General features: G+C 47.5%; 1 long non-coding RNA gene across 1 annotated transcript in view; it reads right to left on the reverse strand.

The window, feature by feature from the left end:
* Positions 1 to 18: 18 nt before the first annotated feature.
* The window catches only part of LOC130704820 (uncharacterized), a 35,138-nt gene continuing 11,843 nt past the window's right edge, over positions 19 to 23,313 (reverse strand). Inside the window, exons 3-5 of the long non-coding RNA XR_009005299.1 lie at positions 7,330 to 7,464; positions 6,200 to 6,434; positions 19 to 234 (exon numbers count right to left, since the gene is read on the reverse strand). This is a non-coding gene — a long non-coding RNA (uncharacterized LOC130704820). The remainder of the gene's footprint in view (positions 235 to 6,199; positions 6,435 to 7,329; positions 7,465 to 23,313) is intronic.

Here is a 23,313-nt window from a genome sequence, read left to right on the forward strand (position 1 = left end):
TTGCTGCGCGTGGGCTTTCTCTAGCTGCGGCGAGCGGGGGCTACTCTTCATTGCAGTGGGCGGGCTTCTCATTGCGGTGGCTTCTCTTGCTGCGGAGCGCGGGCTCTAGGCGTGCGGGCTTCAGCAGTTGTGGCTCGCTGGCTCTAGAGCGCGGGCTCAGTAGTTGTGGCGCACGGTCTCAGTTGCTCTGTGGCATGTGGGATCTTCCCAGACCAGGGCTCAAACCCGTGTCCCCTGCATTGGCAGGCAGATTCTTAACCACTGCGCCACCAGGGAAGCCCCCGATCCCTCCCTCCAGGGGTGTTTTCAGGATGGACTTGAATGAGATCATAGTAGCTACGAGAGCTGCCGTGTATATGAGGTGCACAGAGAGTGCCCACCCCGGGGGGCTTCGTGAGTGTGGACTCTTCACCACCCCCTGACTAGTGAGAAGCTAACCATTGAGCTTTCCAGCCGCAGAGGCACCCATTCGCTGCCTGCCTGATCCCGGGGGCCACTCCCACCATCCCCTGTGCCTTCCCTCCACTCCCGAGCACCAGGAAATAATCTCTATAATATTGCAACAGAAGCTTCGTCCATGCCGCTGCCAGCACGGACATGGGGTGGGGGCCGGAGCAGGCTATTGCAGTCTTAGAGTGTGCTTAATAAATCCATATCAAAACCATAAACCTTGGGCTGCCATAAATTCCTCTGGCCTTGGCTCCTCCACCTCATCAGCCCTTTGCCCCAGTTAATCTCGAATCTCCGCGTGGGCGTCCAGAGCTGCAAGTTTGGTTTCCATTTTAGTTGCAGAACAACATCAACTCAGATGACACACAGCACATCCCATTATCCCTGTTTTAGAGACCATGAAACTGAGGTTCAGAGAGGTAAAGAAACTTGTCCAAGGCACAAAGCCAGTGAGCGGTTGAGCCAGGATGCAAATCCCATGCTTCTTCTACCAACCCGTGCGGCACCCCCCTGAGAATTGGGAATTCGCCTCCCCCTACAAAGGTTGCTTCCCCAGCCATGACACTAGAGGCTTTTATCCCTTTATCCCAAATGGAGCCCCCATTGCTCAATAAACGGGAAGGAGAAGTGGGAGGGACTCTGGTGACAGGCTGTGTGAGGATCCAAAGGAATTTCCATGCAGCGTGAATGAGCTATCATCACAAATTGGTGGGGTCACCCTACTTCCTCTTTTGTGGAACCCAGATCGCTTTTGATCTACATTTCTCGAATCAGTGCGTCATCCGTAAATTCCAAGGCCTGATCTAAGAGACCTGAGTCACAGGATCCCATGCAGCTCTTCGGTGATGGAGGAGCTACAACCACAACCGTAGCCACAAGCTACAACTGTCTCCAAGGCCCACATTTATTGACCTCTTCCTCTCTGCCAGACATTGCTGGACATAATTTAATCCCCACGACAACGCACTGAGTCAGATATTCTTGTTCTATCTTACAAACGAGGAAGGGACTCGTCCAAGGGTCAGAGCTGACCCAAGAGCTGAGGTTCAAACACCCATTGTCTGACCCCAGGGGCCACCATAATGGGACCAGGGAGGATGTTGATGACTCAGTCACTGTGTGGTGAGCACAGACGTAGCGCAAACAGTGGAAAGTTCAATTTGACAAATATTGATGGGCGGAGCCCTGTGCCAGAGCATCCTGGGGGTTATGGAGAAGTGGTACCACAAGGTGCCTCCCTCTTAGAGTTTACAATTTTCACTTGTAGAAGGAAAAATTACAGGCAGTTGAATATTAAGAGCCAAAGGAGTAAGAGTGACAGCTGGGAGATGGTAGTTTGAGGGGGGGAATGACTGCAGCCTGGGAAAGTCTCACTTGCTGGAGGATTCAGAAGCAATGGTGAGACAGAGAAAAGACAGAAGTGCGTTCAAGGTTGAGAGAGAGATGGAGCGGCAAGTCAGGGCAGGCAGCAGGAAGCACAGCCCATGGACGGGAGGGAGGATAGAGGCCAGCGTTCCCAGCCAGCGGTCACTGTACATGCCACCTGATCCTCTCTACACCCGAGTACCACTGTGCCTTCCCTTACTTACTATTTTTCTTTAAATCAATTCATAAGCATTCTCCTTACACTGATCGCTGACGTAAATGGAAAACCAGTATCACTTGCCACGTAAATAGAAGGTGATGGCAAAATTAGAGTGAAAAGAAAACAATATTTTTAAGGTGGAGCCAGATAGGATTGCCCAGGGAAAGCTCTACACTTTCTTCTTCAAACGGGAAATTGACGAGTACTTAGATGTGAAAGGCATATGTTTCCAATGGAGACTTTCTCCATAAAGTTTTCGGAAGGAAGGAAGACTTGTAAAGAGACAGGCTTTGGTGACAATGTCACGGAATACCATCTCTGTGTATCCCTAACATCACTCAGCATGCCACTGAAGTCCTCAACCCACACCTGGAAGCACGCCTTGGCGGCTGGTTTGGGCCAGGGGGGAGGGCCTCAAACACTGGGCAACCGGAATTTCTTTGGGGGAAATAGGAAATCACTGGAGATCGGAGATCAGGGGAAGGCTGTGGCCAGATCTGTGTTTTTAAAGGCTCATTCTGGCAGCTTTGTGGAGGATGGATTGGACAAGGTGCAACTGTAAACAGGGAGACCAGTGAAGACGCTCACGTGCTGGACCAGGTGAGGGATGGTGAGGCCTGTGGCCGATGGAGGCAGTAGAGATGCAGAGGAGGGACCAGTTCAAGAGACATATGTCCATTCATTCACTCACTCAACAAATGTCTATTGGGCGCCCATTATGTGCTGTACCCTTGTCTAGGCACCAGGGTACACAGGTGAGCAAGACAGGTAGAGTCCCTGACTTCCTGAGGTTTACCTCCTAGAGGGAGCACTCAGACAATGTTTGAGGGAATAAATTAAAAAGGTAAAATGTGAAATAGTCAAGTGCTGTCAGACTGTAAACGGTCACGTTCTTTGAAAGTAAAACAAGGGGACTTCCCCGGGTGGCGCAAGTGGTTAAGAATCCGCCTGCCAATGCAGGGGACATGGGTTCGAGCCCTGGTCCGGGAAGATCCCACATGCCGCGGAACAACTAAGCCTGTGCACCACAACTACTGAGCCTGCCCTCTAGAGCCCACGAGCCACAACTACTGAAGCCCGTGCGCCTAGAGCCCGTGCTCCGCAACAAGAGAAGCCACCGCAATGAGAAGCCCGCGCACCGCAACGAAGAGTAGCCCCTGCTCGCCGCAACTAGAGAAAGCCCGCGCGCAGCAACAAAGACCCAACACAGCCAAAAATAAATAAATAATTTTTTTTTAAAAAAAGAAAGCCAGTAAAGCAAGGTATGGTGACAGTGTGAATATGAAATAAAAACAACAAATAGGTAAATTTGAAAGTGTTGAGGATGGAATAACATCAGATCGTGGGGTCAGGGAGGGCCTCCCCGAGGATGTGAGTCTGGGCTGAGCTCTGGAGGTTGAGAAGGGGCCAGCCCCGCAGAGCTCTGGGGGAAAGGCAGGAACCACAAGTGTAAAAGCCCTGCGGTGGGAGCCAGCTGAGCCTCTTGGAGGCTGAGCACAGCGGTCAGTGTGGCTGGAGCAACGTGGGAGGAGAAGGAGTCTGGTAGGTGGGCAGGGCCAGGACCGGGGGCGGGGGGCAGGCCTTCTAGGCAATGAGAAAGGTCGTAGATTTCATTTTTGGTGCAATGGGAAACTCTTGGAGGTTTTTCAACAGGGAACTGATGTGATCTGATTCATGTTCTAAAAAGGTCACTCTCTACTGTGTAGAGAAGGGACTCCATGGAAGAGAGTGAAAGCAGAAAAGCCCGGAGGTGGTCTGTGCAGTAGTTCAGGGGAGAGACAATGGTAGCTTGGACTTGAGTGGTGTGGTAGGCAGAATTTTAAGGTGACCCCAAGACTCCTGCCCCCTGGTCTAGACACATCTTCTCTATATTATTCAGACACAAATCTGGATGCTGTTGTGAAGGGATTCTGCAGATGTAATGAAGGTCCCAAACCAGTGATTTTGTGATATAGAGATTATCATAGACGGGCCTTCCCTAATCAGTTGAGTCCTTGGGGTGGGGGGCTGGGCTCTTTCTGGCATATAAAATTAGAAGCAGGAGAGGGATTCGACGTGAGAGAGGCTCTCTGTGGCTGGCTTTGAAGATGGAAGTGGCCACATGGCAAGGAATGTGGGTGGTCTCTAGAAGTTGAGAGTGACCCTCCCCAGTGGACAGCCAGCTGGGAAATGGTGACCTCAATCCTGCAACAATGAGGAACTGAATTCAGGCAACAACCTGAATGAGGCTGGAGGTGGCTCTTTCCCCAGAGCCGTCTGGTAGGAATACAGCCCTTGACTTCAGCTGTAAGACCCTGGGCAGAGAACCCCATTATGCCATGCCTGGACATCTGACCAGACACTGTGAGATAACAAATGGGCATCTTTTTAAGCCACTGAGTTTGGGGTAATTTGTTACACAGAATTGAAAACTAACACAGGTGGTGATGGGGAAAGGTGATCAGGTTGGGATGTTTTGGAAGCCACACTGCCAAGACCTTGCTAATGGATTGGATGTGTGAAGGAAAGAGGAGAAGTAACCGTGGGGCTGGTGTCACTGATTATTGAAATGAAGAAGGCTAGAGCAGCTCTAGATTTGGGTTAGCAAGCAGAGTTCTGTTGGGGATGCCAATTTGAGATGCCAATTAAGCATCCAAGGAATTATTGGATATACAAGCCTAGAGCTCAGGGAAAAGCTGGGCTGCAGAGGAAAAGTCCAAGCCACAAGTACAGATGTGATTTAAAAGCCAAATGAAAATACTGCTCAGCAAGAGAAGGCAGCAGACTATTGATCAAGCAAGCTGGGTCTCAAATGCATCATTCTGAGTGCAAGAAGTCAGACCCCCGGGACTTCCCTGGTGGTCCAGTGGCTAAGACTCCGCGCTCCCAATGCAGGGGGCCCAGGTTCGATCCCTGGTCAGGGAACTAGATCCCACATGCCGCAACTAAGAGTTCGCATGCCGCAACTAAAAGATCCCGCATGTGGCAACGAAGATCCCTTGTGCCACAAGTAAGACCTGGCGCAGCCAAATAAATAAATACTAAAAAAAAGAAAAGAAAAGAAGTCAGAGCCCCAAAGCTACATGCGATATGACTTCCTCTATAGGATATTCTAGAAAAGGCAACACTCTAGGGACACATGCTGTTGTTACCAGGGGCTAAGCATGGGGTAGGGGGTTTGAATGCAAAGGGGCATAGAGGGGTCTTGGGGTGATGGCGATGTTCTGTATCTTGACTGTGGTAGGGGTTACGTCACCATGTACATTTGCCAAAACTTGCAGAGCCATAACATTAAAAAGGGTGAGTTTTAGAATATGGAAATTATACCTTAACTTTTTTTTAAATGAAAGAAAAAAAGCCAAATAGATGCTTGAGCTCATTTCAAAAAGGGAGTGTAGGCAGCAGAGAGGTGCAGGGGAAGACTTCACTCGGGGTCCCTCCACCATCCTGGTCAGAAAGAGGAAAAGGAACCAAGAACAGGAGAGATGGATGTCAAAGGTGAGGGAAAGAGATTCAGGCAACGTTGGTTGCGGGCCTACTATGTGCTGAGGGCGCTGTCACACTCCTTGTCTAGTGTAGCTGGCTCAGTGAGCCGGGAGGCAGGTTAAATGAACTGTCCTTGTTTCACAGATGAGAGGAAGTGACTTGCCCTGGGTCCGCACAGACCATCACAGCGGTGTGCCTTGCACTCTATTTGTTTGTTGAATGAATGAATGAATGAACAAATGAATGAACGAATGAATGAATGTCATTGTGCTCCAGGTGCTGAGGTGTCGCCAGCAGGTTCAAACTGAGGATATGAGAACATGGTCTTCTTTGAGAAGTCGGGGCCATAAAACCTGTTCGGTTTCCTGACTTGTGCAATGCCGGCCCCTCCCCCTGCGGATCTGAAATTGCTCCCCGGCCTTGAGAAGGGCTCCCCGGGCTTATCTCAGGGGGAGAGTGAAACTGTAAAAACCTTTATGGCTTTGAGATCATGTCTGGCAGTGGCAGCGATTGTCGCCATAAACATGAGCAGCCCTGCGAGGGAGGGCGATGCCCGGGGCCAGGAGAGTCAGGGGACAGTTGAGCACTGCCCAGGGGTGGCCCCTGCAGAGCCCATCGCACACTTCCCACACTTCACCCCTGCATAAACCCTAAGAGGCAGCAGTGGCCGTGATATTTTTTTAAAATTCTTCAACTCACCTTTTTTTCCCATTACATCTCTGATGTTAGGATGTGTCTTTAAACCAATCGCAGCCGACAATCTCTGTTGGTTAAATCGGGTGGTGATCAGACCTCGTTGGTTCTGGTCATTATTTCCAGGGGCCTAACTGGTCAACTGCACCCCCTGTGTATTTCCTCACAAATGATTGATTTAAGGACCATCTGAGGGAGGGACGCGAGTCCTGGTTGCTTCCTGAAAACCTTCCGTTGACACCTGATAAGAGTAAGAGAGCGCCAGGGTCAAACCTGCAGAATCAGAGTAAGCAGGTTGGAAGAAAGTCCTGGAGACTGTAATGGAACATTCTTTCAAGAAATGGTGGGTGACCAAATATTTTAACAGTAATGGAGGACAATACTGCGTGAAAAAATATGGACAAGGAAGGTTCTGCGTGGAAAAGTTATCTAGATGATCTGGATGCTGACTGGGAAGAAGTTTTAGGAGTTCCTTAACTAATTTATTTCACTTATATTTTCCTTCATATCTATGTGGAAGGGTATTGTATGATTTTAAAGACAAGGTCTAAATATGTCTCAGAGCTCTTTAATAAAAGTAAAATAAAAATTCTAAGTGACAAGAAAGCATTATGTCATAACTTAATTGTCAGTGTGTTTTCTTTCTTAATGGTACACAAAATGTTAGTGCCTCTTACAATTGAAACATCTTAGGTTGGATTCTACCCATTTCATAGATGAGAAAACTAAGGACACAAGAGGGCATGGGGCTAATAAATGGTAGGGCCGAGGTTCTCTCTGATAACAGATCCTGTTGTCTTTCTAATACCCAAAGCTGACTTGTACACAGACACTGATTTCCCATCTCCCTCAAAGATCTTGCCCCCAGGCAAAGTCTGCCATCCCGAGGGTCTCTGGGAGGCAGCAAGCTTCCCTGTTGTTCAAAATTTAAGCAGGAGAGGGCTTGCAGCAAGCCTTTTGTCCAATGGACCTACGGCCCCTATTACCCCTCACCAAGTCAGCAACCCCAGCCTGGCCAAGCCCACCCCAGTCTGGACCATCACACGTCCTTTGGGCTCTTCCTAAGACTGGTGCATGTGTCCAACACAACCCCACCCTTAATCACCTGTCTTGGCCTGAGCAGACCGGACTCTCACCTTATTTTACAGATGAGGAAACTGAGGCCCAGAGAGGTTGCCTGGTTCTCTCACGGTCACAGGTGAGTCAGTGTCAGGGAAGAGTCTGGAATCCAGGGCTCAAAATCCAATGCCCTTTCCAACTTCACAGATTTCCTAGATCCAGAAGAGACAGGCTGGGATGAGAGTGCAGGGACTCCAAGTGGGTCAAAAGAAAGGACTTTCTGGCCAGAGGGATTGCTGAGTCCTGAACATGTAGTCAGGCAGTAATGCCAAAGTCTTTACCTGGGTCTTCTAAGACCAACAAGTTCTGGGACAGCTGTGCTTACAGGGGCAGCAGAGACGCTGTCTTATTCAGAGGATGGAGCCAAACTACACTTGTCATCTTTCCCATCCACGTCGGATCCTACCTCTCTCTCTTAAAACCCTCTAATGGCTTCCCATCATTTCTAGAACAAAATTCAATCCCTTCACCAGGGCCCCAAGAGCCTATATAAAGTGACTCCTGACCACTTCTCCGAGGTCCTCTCCTACCACTCTGCCCGTTGTTCACTCCATTCCAGCCCCCTTGGCCTCCCCTCTGTTCCTCAACACACCAAAGCTGTTCTCATTTTACAGCTTCACAGCCTTCACCCTGATGTTCCCTTTTTCTGCAACATTCTTCTCCTGGCTCTTCTCATGGCCACTTCCTTTTAACCATTCAGATCTCTGCTCAAATGTTGCCTCTTATTAGAGTGGCCTTCCCTGACCAACTTAGCTAAACAAATGAGGCTTTGCAGGCTATACAGTTTCTGTTGCAACTGCTTAAATCTGCCATTATAGCGTGAAGGCAGCCACAAACAGTATGTAAGTGAATGGCATGGCTGAGTTCCAATAAAACTTTATTTATAAAAGCAGGCAGGAGGCCAGATTTGGCCAATGACCATAGTTTGCTGACCCTTGCTCTAAATTATTATCTTGTTTGATTTTCCTCATTGTGCTTACAACTATCTGAAACTATTTTTTAAAATATCGATTTATTGTCTTCCCCTACCCTTCCCCCCCAGACTGTCAACTCTAGCCTGCTATCAGTCTTTTTTTTTTTTTTTTAATAATCCCGAGCATTTTTTTTTTTTAATTTATTTTTTTGGCTGTGTTGGGTCTTCGTTTCTGTGCGAGGGCTTTCTCCAGTTGTGGCAAGCGGGGGCCACTCTTCATCGTGGTGCGCGGGCCTCTCACTATCGCGGCCTCTCTTGTTGCGGAGCACAGGCTCCAGACGCGCAGGCTCAGTAGTTGTGGCTCACGGGCCCAGTTGCTCCGCGGCACGTGGGATCTTCCCAGACCAGGGCTCGAACCCGTGTCCCCTGCATTGGCAGGCAGATTCTCAACCACTGCGCCACCAGGGAAGCCCTGCTATCAGTCTTGTTCCACACTGTTGTAGTAGCCAGGCTCCAAGAAGGCCCCCAGTGAGCCCTACTTCCTGGTATTCACACCATTGTGTCATCCTCTCCCAAACTGAATAAGACTGTCCTGTGTGATCACTAGGATATTGTGGAAATTTAAACGTGTGACTTTCAAGGCTAGGTTATAAAAGACTTTGTGGTTTTCATTTTGCCGTGTTGGATCATTTGCTCTGAGGAAGCCAGCAGCCATGTTGTAAGGACACTGAAGGAGCCTTGTGGTGGGGTCCACATGTAGAGGAGCTGAGGCCTCCTGTCAACCGCTAGCCATGTGAATGAGCCATCTTGGAAGTGAACCTTCCAGCCACAGTCAAGTCCTGGCTGACACTTTAACTGCAACCTCATGGGAGACCCTAAGCCAGACCATCCAGCTAAGCCACTCCTGAAGTCCTATCACACAAAAACTGTGACATAAGAAATGTTTGCTGTTTCAAATTAGGATAATTTGTTATGCAGCCATAGATAAAATACAGTTGCCCAGCACAATGTTTGGCACATAGTACATGCTCAATAAATATTGGTTAATAAATAACGTTAGGTGCTCAATAAATATTATAGAAGGACACTATAGAAATAAATATTTGAAAGGTATAAATGTAATACTACATAAATATACGTAAAAATATAAACTGAATAACATAGAAGGGCACAACTGAGACTTTCTTAATCCACTAACAGTCCTTGGACAAGATACCTATGCAAGAATTCTTCGAATCTTGAGATCCTAAGCTTCCAGAGTTCTCAGTTTCTGTGTTTCTAATACTCTCTAAGTTGATGATTATATGACTCTGAGATTTTAGGTTTCTGTTTCGCCAAGTCCATGATTCTATGATTTTGTGATTCTGTGATTCTGATGTATTGTGATTCATTTATCAATACATATCTTTGTTCAGAAACTCTTCTCTGCCAGGAACAATGTCAGGAGCTAGGGGCTCAGTAGAGAAAAGAAGAGCCCTGTTTCTGCCCTCCTGTGTCTCATGAGCTGAGGGGGACACAGGCAAGCACATGGGCATGTATGACCCACAGTGAGTGTCATGCAGGTAGGCACAGGCACTGTGGGTGGGAGGTTGGGGTGGGGAAGGAGGCACCAACCCAGCCTCCTGGGGACGGGTGTGAGCAGAAATGGCTTCCCAGAGGAGCCAGGAAGAGAGAGAGAGAGTATTCCAACCAGAGGAAGGGGGCACTGGTGTACACTGTGTTCCAAGTGAGGGAAACAACAAGTGCAAAGGTCCAGGGGTTAGGGAGAGAGAGACTACGCGGCATATCCAGTAAATTAAACCGAGATTCGTCTGAGTTAGGGGCCGGGGGGGGGGTGTCAGAGAGAGGTAAAGTGGCAAGAGACTATGGCCAGATGACAGAGGACCTAGTAAACCATGTCAAGGAGTTTGAATTTTATCCTGAGGGCAAAGGGGAGTCAATGAAGCGTTTTAAGAGGAAGAGTGACACAGTCTGCTTAGAGAAAAAAGCCTCTGGCTGCTGCTTGCAGGTTTGGAAAGAGGAGAGACCAAGGAGGAGGCTGGAACAAGACCCCAGGTGAGAGAAGAAGAGGTCTGAATGCATGGGAGATGGGCCCGAGAGAGGCATTTCATCTGCGGTGTGGTGAACAGGTGGGGCGTGTGGATTATACTGGTAACCTGTGAATCCAGGACTCCTGGACTTCATGATTCTAAGATTCTCTGATTCTGTGCTCAAAACTCCATAAGTCTTCAACACAAAATGCCTGTTGATATCAGTATATGTTTACAGTCCCCAACCTCACACTGCCCTGCATCTCTCCTTTCTGAGCCTCAGTTTTCCTTGTTTGCAAAGTGGGGATCATCAATACCTTCCTTGCAGAGTAGCCAGGAGGTGAGAGTTGCTGTGTGGTCAGCACCTAAAGAAAGGCGGGTGGTCCATCCATGGCAGGCATCTTTGTCCTAAGTGCTGGACATTCAGACATTGTCAGGAAAGAACCGAGTCTTAAGATGACAAGAGAGATCAGAATGGAAGAGCAGAGGTAAGGAATAGCCCTGTTCTCATCTGCTCCTGGTGACCTGGGTTGCTCTGGTTTCTGGGCTTCTAGTTGGGCATCTGGTGCCAGATTTGCTTGTTTGCTTCCAGGTACCAGCAGGTTTACCAGCTGGCCATCAGGCTCCCTTTATCTGTAGCTTGATGGCCCTCTCAGCTCTTCCTTCTGGTCTTAAGCTCCCCCAAGGGCTGCAGACACCAGCTGAGGGTAGCCAGGCAGGGTCTGGTATTCCTTGGGCAGGTCTGAGCCACGCCAAATACCACCCAGTTGGTTGGAGCCGACTAGCTCCCAAGCCAGTCCACTCTCAAGGTCAGAGTATAGGCATTCTCTTCTTAGACAATGATTCTGTTGGCTCAGACCAGAGCACGTCTTTGGAGACAGAAACCTCACTCATCTCCCCCAAATGACAATACGTGGGCCCAAGAGGGACCCAAGGCTTATGTGCGCTCCTTTTTTACAATTTGCTTCTTGCCAGTGGTTCAGCTTTAATTCCATTTAATCCACAAAACATCAGTTGAACAACACAACTGTGGGCAAACCCCACAGAATGGGCAGGCCTCTTAGAGACTCACTCCTTTCTTGGAGGAGGAAATGGGAAGCTGAGAGAGATGTGCCTAAAACCACCCGGTGTTAAGTGAAGGGTTGGGCTTAGAGTTCAAGGCCAGAGCTCTCCACCCGTTTCTCTGCACACAGTAGGGGCTCCACAACTTCAGTTAAATTAAGTCAAATTAGGAGCTTAAGTGACACACATCGTATACATTACCTGCTAGCATTTGCACTGGCTATTTCTAGAAGTGAGAGGAGACTGGAGAGAAAGGTGGCCTCTGGGAGGTGAGTTGGGCAGCTGGGGTCAGGAGTGGGAGGAAGACCTACTTTTAATTTTATGCCCTTTTGTACCTTTCGAATGTTTTAGGACAGAGTCAATCAATCAAACAAACAATCATGATTAAATAAACAATTAAGTGAGCCAGGCTCTTTTGTAACTCCATTCCTATGTACATGCTGTTCCCTCTGGATGAAATACCCTTTCCCGGTTTGCTCTACCTGGAAAACTCCTACGCAAGTTACAAGACTGAACTCAAATGTCCAGTGTCTGAGGCCTGTTGCTGCCTCCCTGTGATAGTTACTCTTCATTCGTCCACCACCTCCACACACCATCATCCGCTCTGCTCTGTGTCCCAGGAGGCACCCATGCCTCCTGACTTCTCATTGGATTTGGCCAAAGAGAGGCATCAACCAGAGATTCAAAGGCAGGATGAGGGAGAAGTGGGGGTGTTTATGCCATCCGCCTCCTGCCTGTTTTGCTTTATTCTTGGCAGGGGCTGCATTTCTCCATGGCCTCACTTCCAGGCTTCCAGCTATTTCCAGGAGCAGTTACACTGTTCCCTCTCTCACCCCTTTAGGTCTGGGGGTGATAACGGCTCCCCACATTTTTAGTCCCTGGGTGCCTCACTAGTCCTTGAAGATTCCCTTAGCCTGCCCACAGCTCTGTAAATACTCCATCCATTAAATTTGCTTCAGTTAAGCCGACAGTTCTCAACCTGGAGATCTTGCTTCTCAGGGGACATTTGGCAATGTCTGAAGACATTTTTAGTTGTCATGACTGGTACAGGAGTGCTACTGGCACCTAGAGGGTGGAGGCCAGGGATGCTTCTCAACATCCTACAATGCACAAGGCACCTCCCCTCTCCAACAGAGAATTATTCAGCCCCAAATGTTAATGGTGCTGAAATGGAGAAACCCTGATTTTTTTTTTCTTTTTTTGGCCGCGCCGCACAGCTTGCGGGATCTTAGGACCAGGGATGGAACCCATGCCCCCCAGCAGTGGAAGCACAGAGTCCTAACACTGGACCGCCAGGGAAACCCTAGAGAAACCCTTATTTAAACATTTGAGAAGGCTACTGCTCCCTGCCTGGACGCTGGCAGTTCATGGCTGGGGGTTCTGGACACCTGCTGCCCTCTCTGTACCGTGGTGTGATCTACTCCTTTACATGCTTGCTGTTGGCTTCCTCTTAATGGCAAAATGATGGGAAGACCCAGACTTTGCACTCAGGTCATCCACAGTACAGTAGGGAAAGAGCCTGGTGAGCTGGGTGCCCCACCAGACTTGAGTCTTTGAGGGCAGGGTCTCTGTGTCATTCACCACATAGCCCCAGGAGGAGGAGGTCAGCAGACATTTGCTGACTGAGCCAAGAAATCCTTCAACAATGTTTTAAAACAGGCTGCAGACAACACGGGACTAGACTCAGTGGCTAAACAGGACCCAGAGAACCTGGGTGACTTTCCCTGTGACATAAATTCCAAGGAAACCACCGTTAGGCAAATATATACAGAATGAATGAATAATGAATGAGTGATAGTCCTGGGATAGGAGTGGGTGGGCAGGATAGAAGGCAAGAAGGAAAGAAGGCAAGAAGAAAGTGTCTCATCTTTCAAATGGGTATCACCACCTACTAAGATTTTTTTTTTTAAATAAATTTATTTATTTATTTATTTTTGGCTGTGTTGGGCCTTCGTGCGGTGCACAGGCTTCTCATTGCGGTGGCTTCTCTTGTTGCACGGGCTCTAGGCACGTGGGCTTCAGTAGTTGCAGCACATGGGCTCCGTCGTTGTGGCTTGTGGGCTCTAGAGCACAGGCTCAGGAGTTGTGAGGCACGGACTTAGTTGCTCGGTGGCATGTGGGATCTTCCCGGACCAGGGCTCGAACTGGTGTTCCCTGTATTGGGAGGGGGATTCTTAACCACTGCGCCACCAGGGAAGTCCCACCCACCTCCTAAGATTACCGTGAGAATAAAATTAGTGGAAAGCACAGTGTGTTACCTAGTACCTGGTTAGCACAAAAGAAACAGTATCCATCTGCTACCTGGAGGAAGTGATGGAGGAGAAGCATAAAAGTTGGGGCTGGGGAACATCTCTGCCACAAACAGGGACTGCTTTGCACCCCTGGGCCTCAGTTTCCCCATCTACAAAATGGGCAAAATGTAGGCAAGATTAGTGCTTTACAGAAACTATATCATAAAGGATACTTTTAGGGGTTCTACAACATGTGATTCAAATACTACTTTCAAAATCAAATCTATAATTTAATAAAAGTAAGAGGCCCAGTGTGTTAAGTTACTGACAGTGAGGAATCACTCTCAGGCAGACCGAGGGTGACCAGTTCATCCCATTTTGCCCAGGACTTTTCCAGTTTTAGCAGTGAAAGTCCCATGTCCTAAAAACCCCCTCAGTTTTGGGCAAACTGAGATGGTTGGTCAGCCTAGGAGGTCAGATGATCAGCCTGCCCACAAAATTTAAAAAACAATAAATAGGGCTTCCCTGGTGGCGCAGTGGTTGGGAGTCTGCCTGCTAATGCAGGGGACGCGGGTTCGAGCCCTGGTCTGGGAAGATCCCACATGCCGCGGAGCGGCTGGGCCCGTGAGCCACAATTACTGAGCCTGCGCGTCTGGAGCTGTGCTCCGCAACAGGAGGGGCCGCGATGGTGAGAGGCCCGCGCACCGTGATGAGGAGTGGCCCCCGCTTGCCACAACTAGAGAAGGCCCTAGCACAGAAACGAAGACCCAACATAGCAATCAATCAATTAATCAATAAAAAAATAAATCTTTAAAAAAAAAAACAAACAATAAATAGCTAACATTATGTTGAATATATAGTAATAATGATAATAACTTTTTTGGGGGAGGGCCATGCTGCGTGGCATGCGGGATCTTAGCTCCCAGACCAGGGATCGAACCCACGCCCCCTGCAAAGGAAACACAGAGTCTTAACCACTGGACTGCCAGGGAAGTCCCAATAATAAATTTTTTGAGCATTCAAATACGCATTCAAAAATTTAACCTGGTGGAGACAACTTATATTCTAACTTGAGCTGCCAGATCTATCTGTTGTGGTGTAGACCACAGAATAAAGCATTTTGGGGCCACCTCTGCTGAATTAAAGCTGGAGCGGAAGATGCAAACGTTTATAGGGCCAAACAACTAGGTCCTACTGTATAGCACAGGGAACTATATTCAGTATCTTGTGATAAACCATAATGGAAAAGAATATGAAAAAGAATATATACACATATATATGCATATATATATATCTGAATCACTTTGCTGTATAGTAGAAATTAACACAACATTGTAAATCAACTATACTTCAACAAAATAAATTTAAAAAACAAATAAAGGCCATGTGTAACTAGTAAAAAAAAAAAAACATTAACAGGGCCAAGTGGGCAATATTGGTGAGTGAGGCTGGCCTGTGCAACAGGGGGTGGTGGCAACAATGGCAAAATGGGAATGGAACGCATTGCTGAGAAGGCGCAGCCAGCACTCAGTTCCGGGCACTTGAGACCAGGGGCCCAGCAATGGCAGGTCTTCCAAGAGAAGCCAGACGTTGCTCTTTAACAGCAACCAATTCAGTGAAAACAAAACAAAACAAATACTACGTGTGTGAAACAAAACCTATCTGTGAGTCAAACCCAGTCCCTGCCCGCTACCCACCCCCAGTGAGCTGCTTTTAAAAAAATCACTATTTAAAATTGTGATAGGGGCTTCCCTGGCGGTGCAGTGGTTAAGAATCTGCCTGCCAATGCAGGGGACACGGGTTCGAGCCTTGGTCCGGGAAGATCCCACATGCCGCGGAGCAACGAAGCCAGTGCACCACAACTACTGAGCCTGCGCTCTAGAGCCCGCGAGCCACAACTACTGAGACCGCGAACCACAACTACTGAAGCCCGCGCGCCTAGAGCCCGTGGTCCGCAACAAGAGAAGCCACCGCAATGAGAAGCCCTCACACTGCAACGAAGAGTAGCCCCCGCTCGCCGCAACCAGAGACAGCCCACACGCAGAAACAAAGAGCCAACACAGCCAAAAAAATATAAATAAATAAATAAATAAATAAATAAATTTAAAATTGTGATATATTCATACAATGGAACGCTATACAGCAATGAGAATGAATGAACTCTAGCTATAAAAAATATGGATGAATCTCACAAAAGTATGCCAGACACAAACGAATACAGCCTATATTCCATGTCTATAAAGATCAACCACAGACCAAAATAATCTAGGGTGTTAGGAGGCAAGATCATGGTTACTCTTCAGAGGGGTGTGACCGGAAGAGGCACAAGTAGGGCTTCTGGGGACTGGCCGGGGTTCCTGTCTTCATCTGGGTGCCAGAGACATGGTGGTGTGCTCTTTGTGATGATTACTGAGCTGTCCACTTAGGCTTGGTGCATTTTTTAAAATGTATGTTGTATATTTTTAATTATATAAAAATTTTGAAACATACATACACACAGAGTTTTACTCTTTGGAAATATTTCTCTGGATGAAGCAGGACTGTGTTTGGATACCAACGAAATCAAATGTTGGAATAATTGGCTCCGGAGGCTGGTTTCCCTGCAAGAAGCATCTGATGGCTCTTTGTTGGATAAATGAAAAGAACACATTTGTCAGGAATGCCCTGATTTAAAATTGTGTCATTTAATAAAACAGCCTCGTTTTTCTCATTGGTCATTTTGTATGCTAATATCTGTGTTGAGAATCCTGTCTGTTTTGTTCATTTCTTTTACCCAAGTTCTTGGGTGCTTGAAATTATAAAATAACTTTCTATACCTTTTATATCAGGCTTTCATGGGAAAAGGGTTTCACGGCTAAGAAAATACGAGAACCTTAAGGTTGAGGTTCTAAAATTCTGCCTATCAGAAGTCTCCAAAGGGCAGGATGGCTATGGGGGTGATTCACGGGCAGGGATGGTGGGAGGGGAGTGCCCATGCAAGGAGTGGGGGGGGGGGAGGTGAGGCTGCAGCCATTTCTCAAAGGGCGTGTTTCCATTTACAAAGGGCCTTTTTATCCGTTAGTCATCTCTTCAGCAAACACGTCCCAAGCGCCCACTCCGTGCCAGGTTACAAGGGTGCAAATTAATCCAATAATCACAAAGACAGGATTACTAACGGTGGCAAAGTATCATCAGAGCCTATGGCTGGGACCCTCGCTGGTCTTCGTCCACCTCCCAAACAACCCAGATCGACGCCGCTCCTCCAACCTGGTACTGATCTTTTCCATCCCAACTCCATAGTCGCCACCTCACTGAACTCCCTGCCCCTCTCAGGCCTCTAAATCAATTCTCCCCAGAGTGTTTTTATAAAATACAAGTCAGAAGATGGCCACTCCTACCCTACCCCAACTCAAAAGTTATACCCGGGCCACAGAGAGTAACATCCGAATTCCACATTGATTGCCTCTGCTCTCCTCTCTCCAGTAACGCTGGTCCAGCTCAGGGCCTTTGCTCTTGCCCTTCCCTCTGCCTGGACTCCCCTTCTCTCATCTCTTCAATTGGCTGCTGATTCTTGCATTTCAGATGTCACCACAAATGTCACCCAGTCTCAAGAAACTGCCAACACAGGGGCCTCTCTGGGGGAGGACTGCAAAACTGGGGATGGGAAGATGGCAGGGAGAAGCGCTTTTGGCTGGGTGACATTGTGTACTGCTTGAATTTTGTACCATGTGCATATTCAAATAGATTATTAATTTAAACAGAAGTGTCTCCCTGGAGAGGCCTCTCTGGAAAGTGACCTTTCCCAGTTACTTCCTCTTATGGTGCTCTAATCCTCCTTAATGAAGTGTTTAATGTGGTTTGTAATTGCCTTGATTTTTGTTTTGGTTTGGTTTGATTCTCTTTTTAGTTTATTGTCTATCTCCCCTTCATGAAGGCAGGGACTTTGCCTGTCTTCTCTACCACTTAGCACAGTCCTGGCACATAGTAGGTGCTCAATAAATATTTATTGAATAAGTAAAGAAAAGAAGGGAGGGAGAGAAGGAAGGATGTCTGGGATGATAATGGAGTTACCCAGGCAAAGCTGGGGCTGGGAGGGTTGGGCTCAGTTCCAAGCAGAGGGAACGGTTGGCTGTTTGAGGACCTGAAGAACGCCAGGCTGATAGGACTGGAGATATGAGAGCCAAGGTGTGAGGCAAGCAAGATAATGTCCATTTTACAGATGAGGAATCTGAGGCTCAGAGAGGACAAGGGACTTGCCCAAGTCAACCAGGAAGCCAGGGTCTCAATTTAAAATCTTGGTCCCAACTCAAGATCAAATAGAATCTCACAGTGTTTGAGCACTTAACTGTACTAACTTATGAGTTGGGTATTTTTATTATTTCCTCATTTGACTGATGAAGAAACTGAGGCACAGGGAAGTTGAGTGACTTGCCCTGGTCACACAGCCAAGAAGTAGCTGAGCCTGAAGCCTTTCCCTGGCTCCCGATGGCTCCCAGTTTCCACCTCCCAATTCTCCCAAACTTCTGGCCTCACACAAAGCCCCAGCTCAGCCCCTGACAGGGTGAGTTCAAACCCTGACCCACTCTAGAGTTTTGGGCAAAGCCAGGAAATTCCCTGACACCCTCCGGGGGCTGTGTTTCCCCCAACTCCAAACCGAAAGAGAGCAAAACTAGCCCTGCTTGCAAGTCTGCTGTGAGAAAAAAGTGATAAAAAATAATTATAGGACTCGTAAGTGATAAAAATAATTGTAGGGCTCCTGGCAAACAGCCTGAGCTGTAGAGATACTGTCTAATGATAGCAGGAATTTATGGCTCTGTGGGCCCAGCCTTTTTGAGGCTGGGGTGATAGGAGTTGGGGTCATGAGTGGGGTCACGGGCAGAAAACTCCCAACAACCCCTTCCTGGGGTGAGGCTTGAGCCCTTCCCCTACCAGCCTGGGCAGTGATTTCTGGGGTTCTTGGACGGCCACGCCCCCCAGCCCATGGGCCCCCATTAGTCATCCATCTGGCTGTGGCTTGTGTCTCTTGCCACTTGCGTTTTAAAAAAACCTATAAACTATTAGCACTTTATAGTGCGTGATTCATTCACTAATTCTCGGGGCCCTGGGGGAAGGCAGGGAGCGGATTTTGGAGGTGGAATGAGACCCAGAGGGCACAGTGACCGGCTCCTTCTGTAGCAGGGGACGTTTACTGAGGCCTACTCTGTGCTACAAGCCTTGTTGGAGGAACGTGGTGACTAGACATCGTGACTTGCCCAGGGTCACAGAGTGCCCTGGAGTGGGGGGACATCAGGGCTGGGCTGTGAGTCCTCAACTCCAAGGACTGCAGTCTCCCCATCACAAAAAAGACTGGGAGTGGCTTGTCCCTACAAGCATTCACAGCTAATTCTTAAAGACATCAAAAGCCCACTTTAGAACCCTAGTGTATTGTTTTGTTTTATAAAAAACAAAATCTACATAGCATAAAAGCTCAAATAATGCAGAGAAGCATAAAGAAGAAAGTTCAAAACACTGAAGTTTTACTACCCAGAGAAAAAAACCACCAATAGCGGAGTTAGCAGAGCTAAGGGTTCAAGAGCACAGCCTCCGAGGCCGAAGTGTCGTGGTCTGGGTGGCAGCTCCAAGCTACCCAGGCAGCCTTGAGAGTGTTAACTCTCCCCTGCCTCAGTTTCTCCACCTGCACAACTGTCTAAGGCAGCACCTGCCACACAGCGCTGTTAGGAGCACTAAAGGAAGAAACTACTTCCAGAGCACCTAGGACAGAACCCATACAGAATAAGTGCTGCTACCTAAGTGATTGTTCAGTGAATCCTCCGTACATAGGAGTTACACCGGCTTGTGGTTTTCAAACCGGATTTTTAAATATACTCAATAAGATATTCTAAGCATCCTTCCATGTGTTTAAGCTCATTTATGTAAGGAAGGTTTTTTGTTTTTTGTTTTTGTTTTTTTTTGCAGTAATCAGAACTTTATTTATTTATTGGCTGCACCATGTGGCATGTGGATCTTAGTTCCCCGACTGGGGGTCGAACCCGTGCCCTCTGCAGTGGAAGCACAGAGTCCTAACCACTGGACTGCCAGGGAATTCCCTGTAAGGAAGGTTTTTGATTTAAGGGTTGAGCAGCTTACACATTCAAAAGCCCCCTCCTGACGCTAGATCTCCACTAGCGTCTGTTTGTTCTCTGCCTGTATCTGCCCCAAGAGCTTTCTGTAGATCCCCAAGGCAATCCTGTGTAGAGGTGTGGAAACTAGGGCTCACAGACAGCAAATAACTTGCCTGGAGTCACAAAGCTGGGACTTGAACCTGTAACATCTGCACTCCAGAGCAGAGCTCAAGACAGAAAAACAAGCATTGAGAACCGAGGAGGGTTTTGGAGTCAGGTGGACATGATGTTGAATTCCTGTTCTGCCAGTACTAGCTGTGTCACCTCAAGCCAGTCCCTTAACCTCCCCAAGCATCAGTTTTCTCATCTGTAACATGGGGCTGCTGAGCCCATCACACACTGTTGCCATAGAGATTGCTACTATCTGGCTAATAGCTGTTGTTTCTGGAACAGTAATGCCTGTGGCGCTCCATGCTAAGTGCCTTTCAGACATTATTTCAAGTAACTAGTGAGAAGCCCAGGTAAAGTGCATAGCAGGGAAACAGCAACGTGAGCACCCAGAGAATGTATATTTTATAATGGCAGGGGCTTTGGCTGTTTTGCTCATTGTGTCACTTCAAGGCCTTAAACACTGCCCAGTGCATAGCAGGTGCTCAAAAAAAAAAAAAATGTTGAGTGAATGACTTTAATTTAGCCAATATTGATGACAAAAGGGCTCCATGACTTACCAGATATGTGACTTTCAGCAAGTCTCTTAATGTCTCTGAACTTTAATTTTGTCCTAGGTCTAATGGGTTCCATGACACTGGCAACATTCATCAGGTGCTAACTCTGTACCGAGCCCTACTCTAAGAGACATATATGTAATATCTCCTTTAAACCTTACAACAACCTTCAAGGTACTATTATTAGCCCACATTAAAGTCAAACCAGCTGAAGCACAGGGAGATTAAGTCACTTGGCTAAGGTCTCACAAGTAGGAAGAGCTGGAGCTAGGATTCAAATCCCTTAGGCACCTGATGCCAGAGTGCACTGCGTAACACTATCTAGGCTGCCTTTCTAAGAGGAACCCTCCCTTCCCCTCAACAGTACAAAGAAAAAATATATTGCGATATAGTCATGGAATGGAATACTACACAGCAACGAAAAAGAGTAAGTTACCAATAACCAAAACAACGTGGGTGAATCTCACAACTATGTTAAAAGGAACCAGGCACAAAAGACTACTAGAGTAGCCTGATAAAATATAGGATGTTCAGTTAAATTTGAAGCTCAGATAAAGAATTTTTTTAGCATAAATATGTCCCACGGGAAATTCAAATTTAACTGACGTCCTGGATTTTTATGTGTTAGACCTGGCAACACAAAACATTGCATACGTATGATTTGATTTACACGAAGTTCAAAAACAAGCAAAATGAATAAATGGTAATAGAAGTCAGGATAGCGGTTGCCTTGGGTGAGAGTAGGGGTGAATGGAAAGGGTGTTAGAAAAGTTTTATATCTTGATGTGTGTGTGAGTTACCTGCGTGTGTACGCTTTCAACAATTTTTCAAGCTGTACACTTAGTGTTTGTACAGTTTATAAAAGTTGTGAATTGTGACTCCATAAAAATATTTTTAAAATTCTAAAGAGCAGGGGCTTCCCTGGTGGCGCAGTGGTTGAGAATCCGCCTGCCAATGCAGGGGACACGGGTTCGAGCCCTGGTCTGGGAAGATCCCACATGCCACGGAGCAGCTGGGCCCGTGAGCCACAATTACTGAGCCTGCGCGTCTGGAGCTTGTGCTCTGCAACAAGAGAGGCCACGATAGTGAGAGGCCCGCGCACCGCGATGAAGAGTGGCCCCCACTTGCCGCAACTAGAGAAAGCCCTCGCACAGAAACGAAGACCCAACACAGCCAAAAATAAATAAATAAATTTATTTTAAAAAAAAAATTCTAAAGAGCAATACACCCTATCTTTAAAATCTTTGGTAATAGTATCTAACTGATGGGGTGCTTGGAAGGATTAAATGAGATAAAGTTTGTGAGTCTCTTAGCACATTTTAAGAGCTCGTAGTAAGAACTCAGTAAACAGAAGCTACTGTTAAATGTAACAGCTGCATTATTATCACCCCCTTCTGTAATTTTCTCTATTGTAGATTGGTTGGAGCGCCCTCAAGTGCCTACACGTTGTCGTAGCACCTCAGTTCCTGCAAAGAACATCCTTTATCCAAGCTTGGAGTCTCAATTCCAAAGGGCAATGCTTTTCTTTTCTTTTGCTCCAGGACCACATAAGAAAGTACCAGAATCCACAGGAGACCAATGTGTCCCAAGTCCAACTCCAGCTCTGCCCACGATAGCCCTCTGAACTGCATCAGAAGGAAGGCAGAAGGGAATGCACAGGCTTGTCTCTCTGACTCATTGTCAAAGCGCGATGACAAACATCATCTTGTTTTACAGGAACTCACGTGATAATATTTGAAAGTAGCATTGGACAAGCTACAGAAATGCTTTCACATTAATAATCACAGCTAGCTAGGAGCAAGACGGAGGGGATATGGGGATATGTGTATACATATAGCTGATTCACTTTGTTATACAGCAGAAACTAACACAACTTTTTTTTTTGCTTTGGGTCTTTGTTGCTGCGCACGGGCTTTCTCTAGTTACGAGCGGGGGCTACTCTTTGTTGCGGTGCGCGGGCTTCTCATCACGGTGGCTTCTCTTGTTGTGGAGCACGGGCTGAGGCGCACGGGCTTCAGTAGTTGTGGCTCGTGGGCTCTAGAGCGCAGGCTCAGGAGTTGTGGCACATGGGCTTAGTCGCTCTGCGGCGTGTGGGATCTTCCTGGACCAGGGCTCGAACCAGTGTCCCCTGCATTGGCAGGAGGATTCTTAACCACTGCGCCACCAGGAAAGCCCAGAAACTAACACAACATTGTAAAGCAATTATACTCCGATAAAGATGTTAAAAAATAATAATAATAATCACAGCTAGCTTTCAGTGGGCTCTTCACGTGTGCAGGCACTGTGCTAAGAGATATATGTCCATTTTTTCCCTTTAATCTTTAAAATGACCTGTGAGGCATATATTGTTGTATAGCCTGCTTTTTTCCTCTCAAGAGTATGCTTTGGGCATCTTTCCATGTCAATAAATATAGCTGGGGCGGTAAGTACTTGATTCAAAGCCTGAGAAACTTAAACAGTCAGCAGCCACTGCCCAGGTGAAGATCAATAATAGTTAACATTTATTGAGTGCTTTATTACACACCAGGCCCTACGCTAATTGTTTAACATGAACTATCTCTCATTTGATCCTTGAGGCAATCTCCAAGTAGCTTCTATTATTATTCAGATGAGGAAGCTGAAGGTCAAAGAGGTAAGGAACAATCCAAGGTCAGACAGTGGGTGTAAATGGCTGAGCTGGGATTCAAACCCCAGTCCATCTGATTCTGGCGCAGGGCTCTCAACCAGGAGGCCAATATGGGGGAGGACACAAGGGACGGTTCCCACGTGGAGAAAGGAGCCACTGACAAATCCTGAAGGCAGGTAAGAGGGCAGTGTGGGCTGAGGCCACAGGGGATGAGGTTTCCAAAAGGCCACAGTTCTCCTTAGAGGGGACAGGAAGGCTTCCTGGAGGTGGTACCATTTGGACTGGTTCTATGTCTCCAGCCCAGAAAGGAGGCCTTTTACTGGCTTATCAGCTC

Source organism: Balaenoptera acutorostrata, chromosome 15, assembly GCF_949987535.1.
Source record: "Balaenoptera acutorostrata chromosome 15, mBalAcu1.1, whole genome shotgun sequence".
NCBI classification, from domain to species: domain Eukaryota; kingdom Metazoa; phylum Chordata; class Mammalia; order Artiodactyla; family Balaenopteridae; genus Balaenoptera; species Balaenoptera acutorostrata.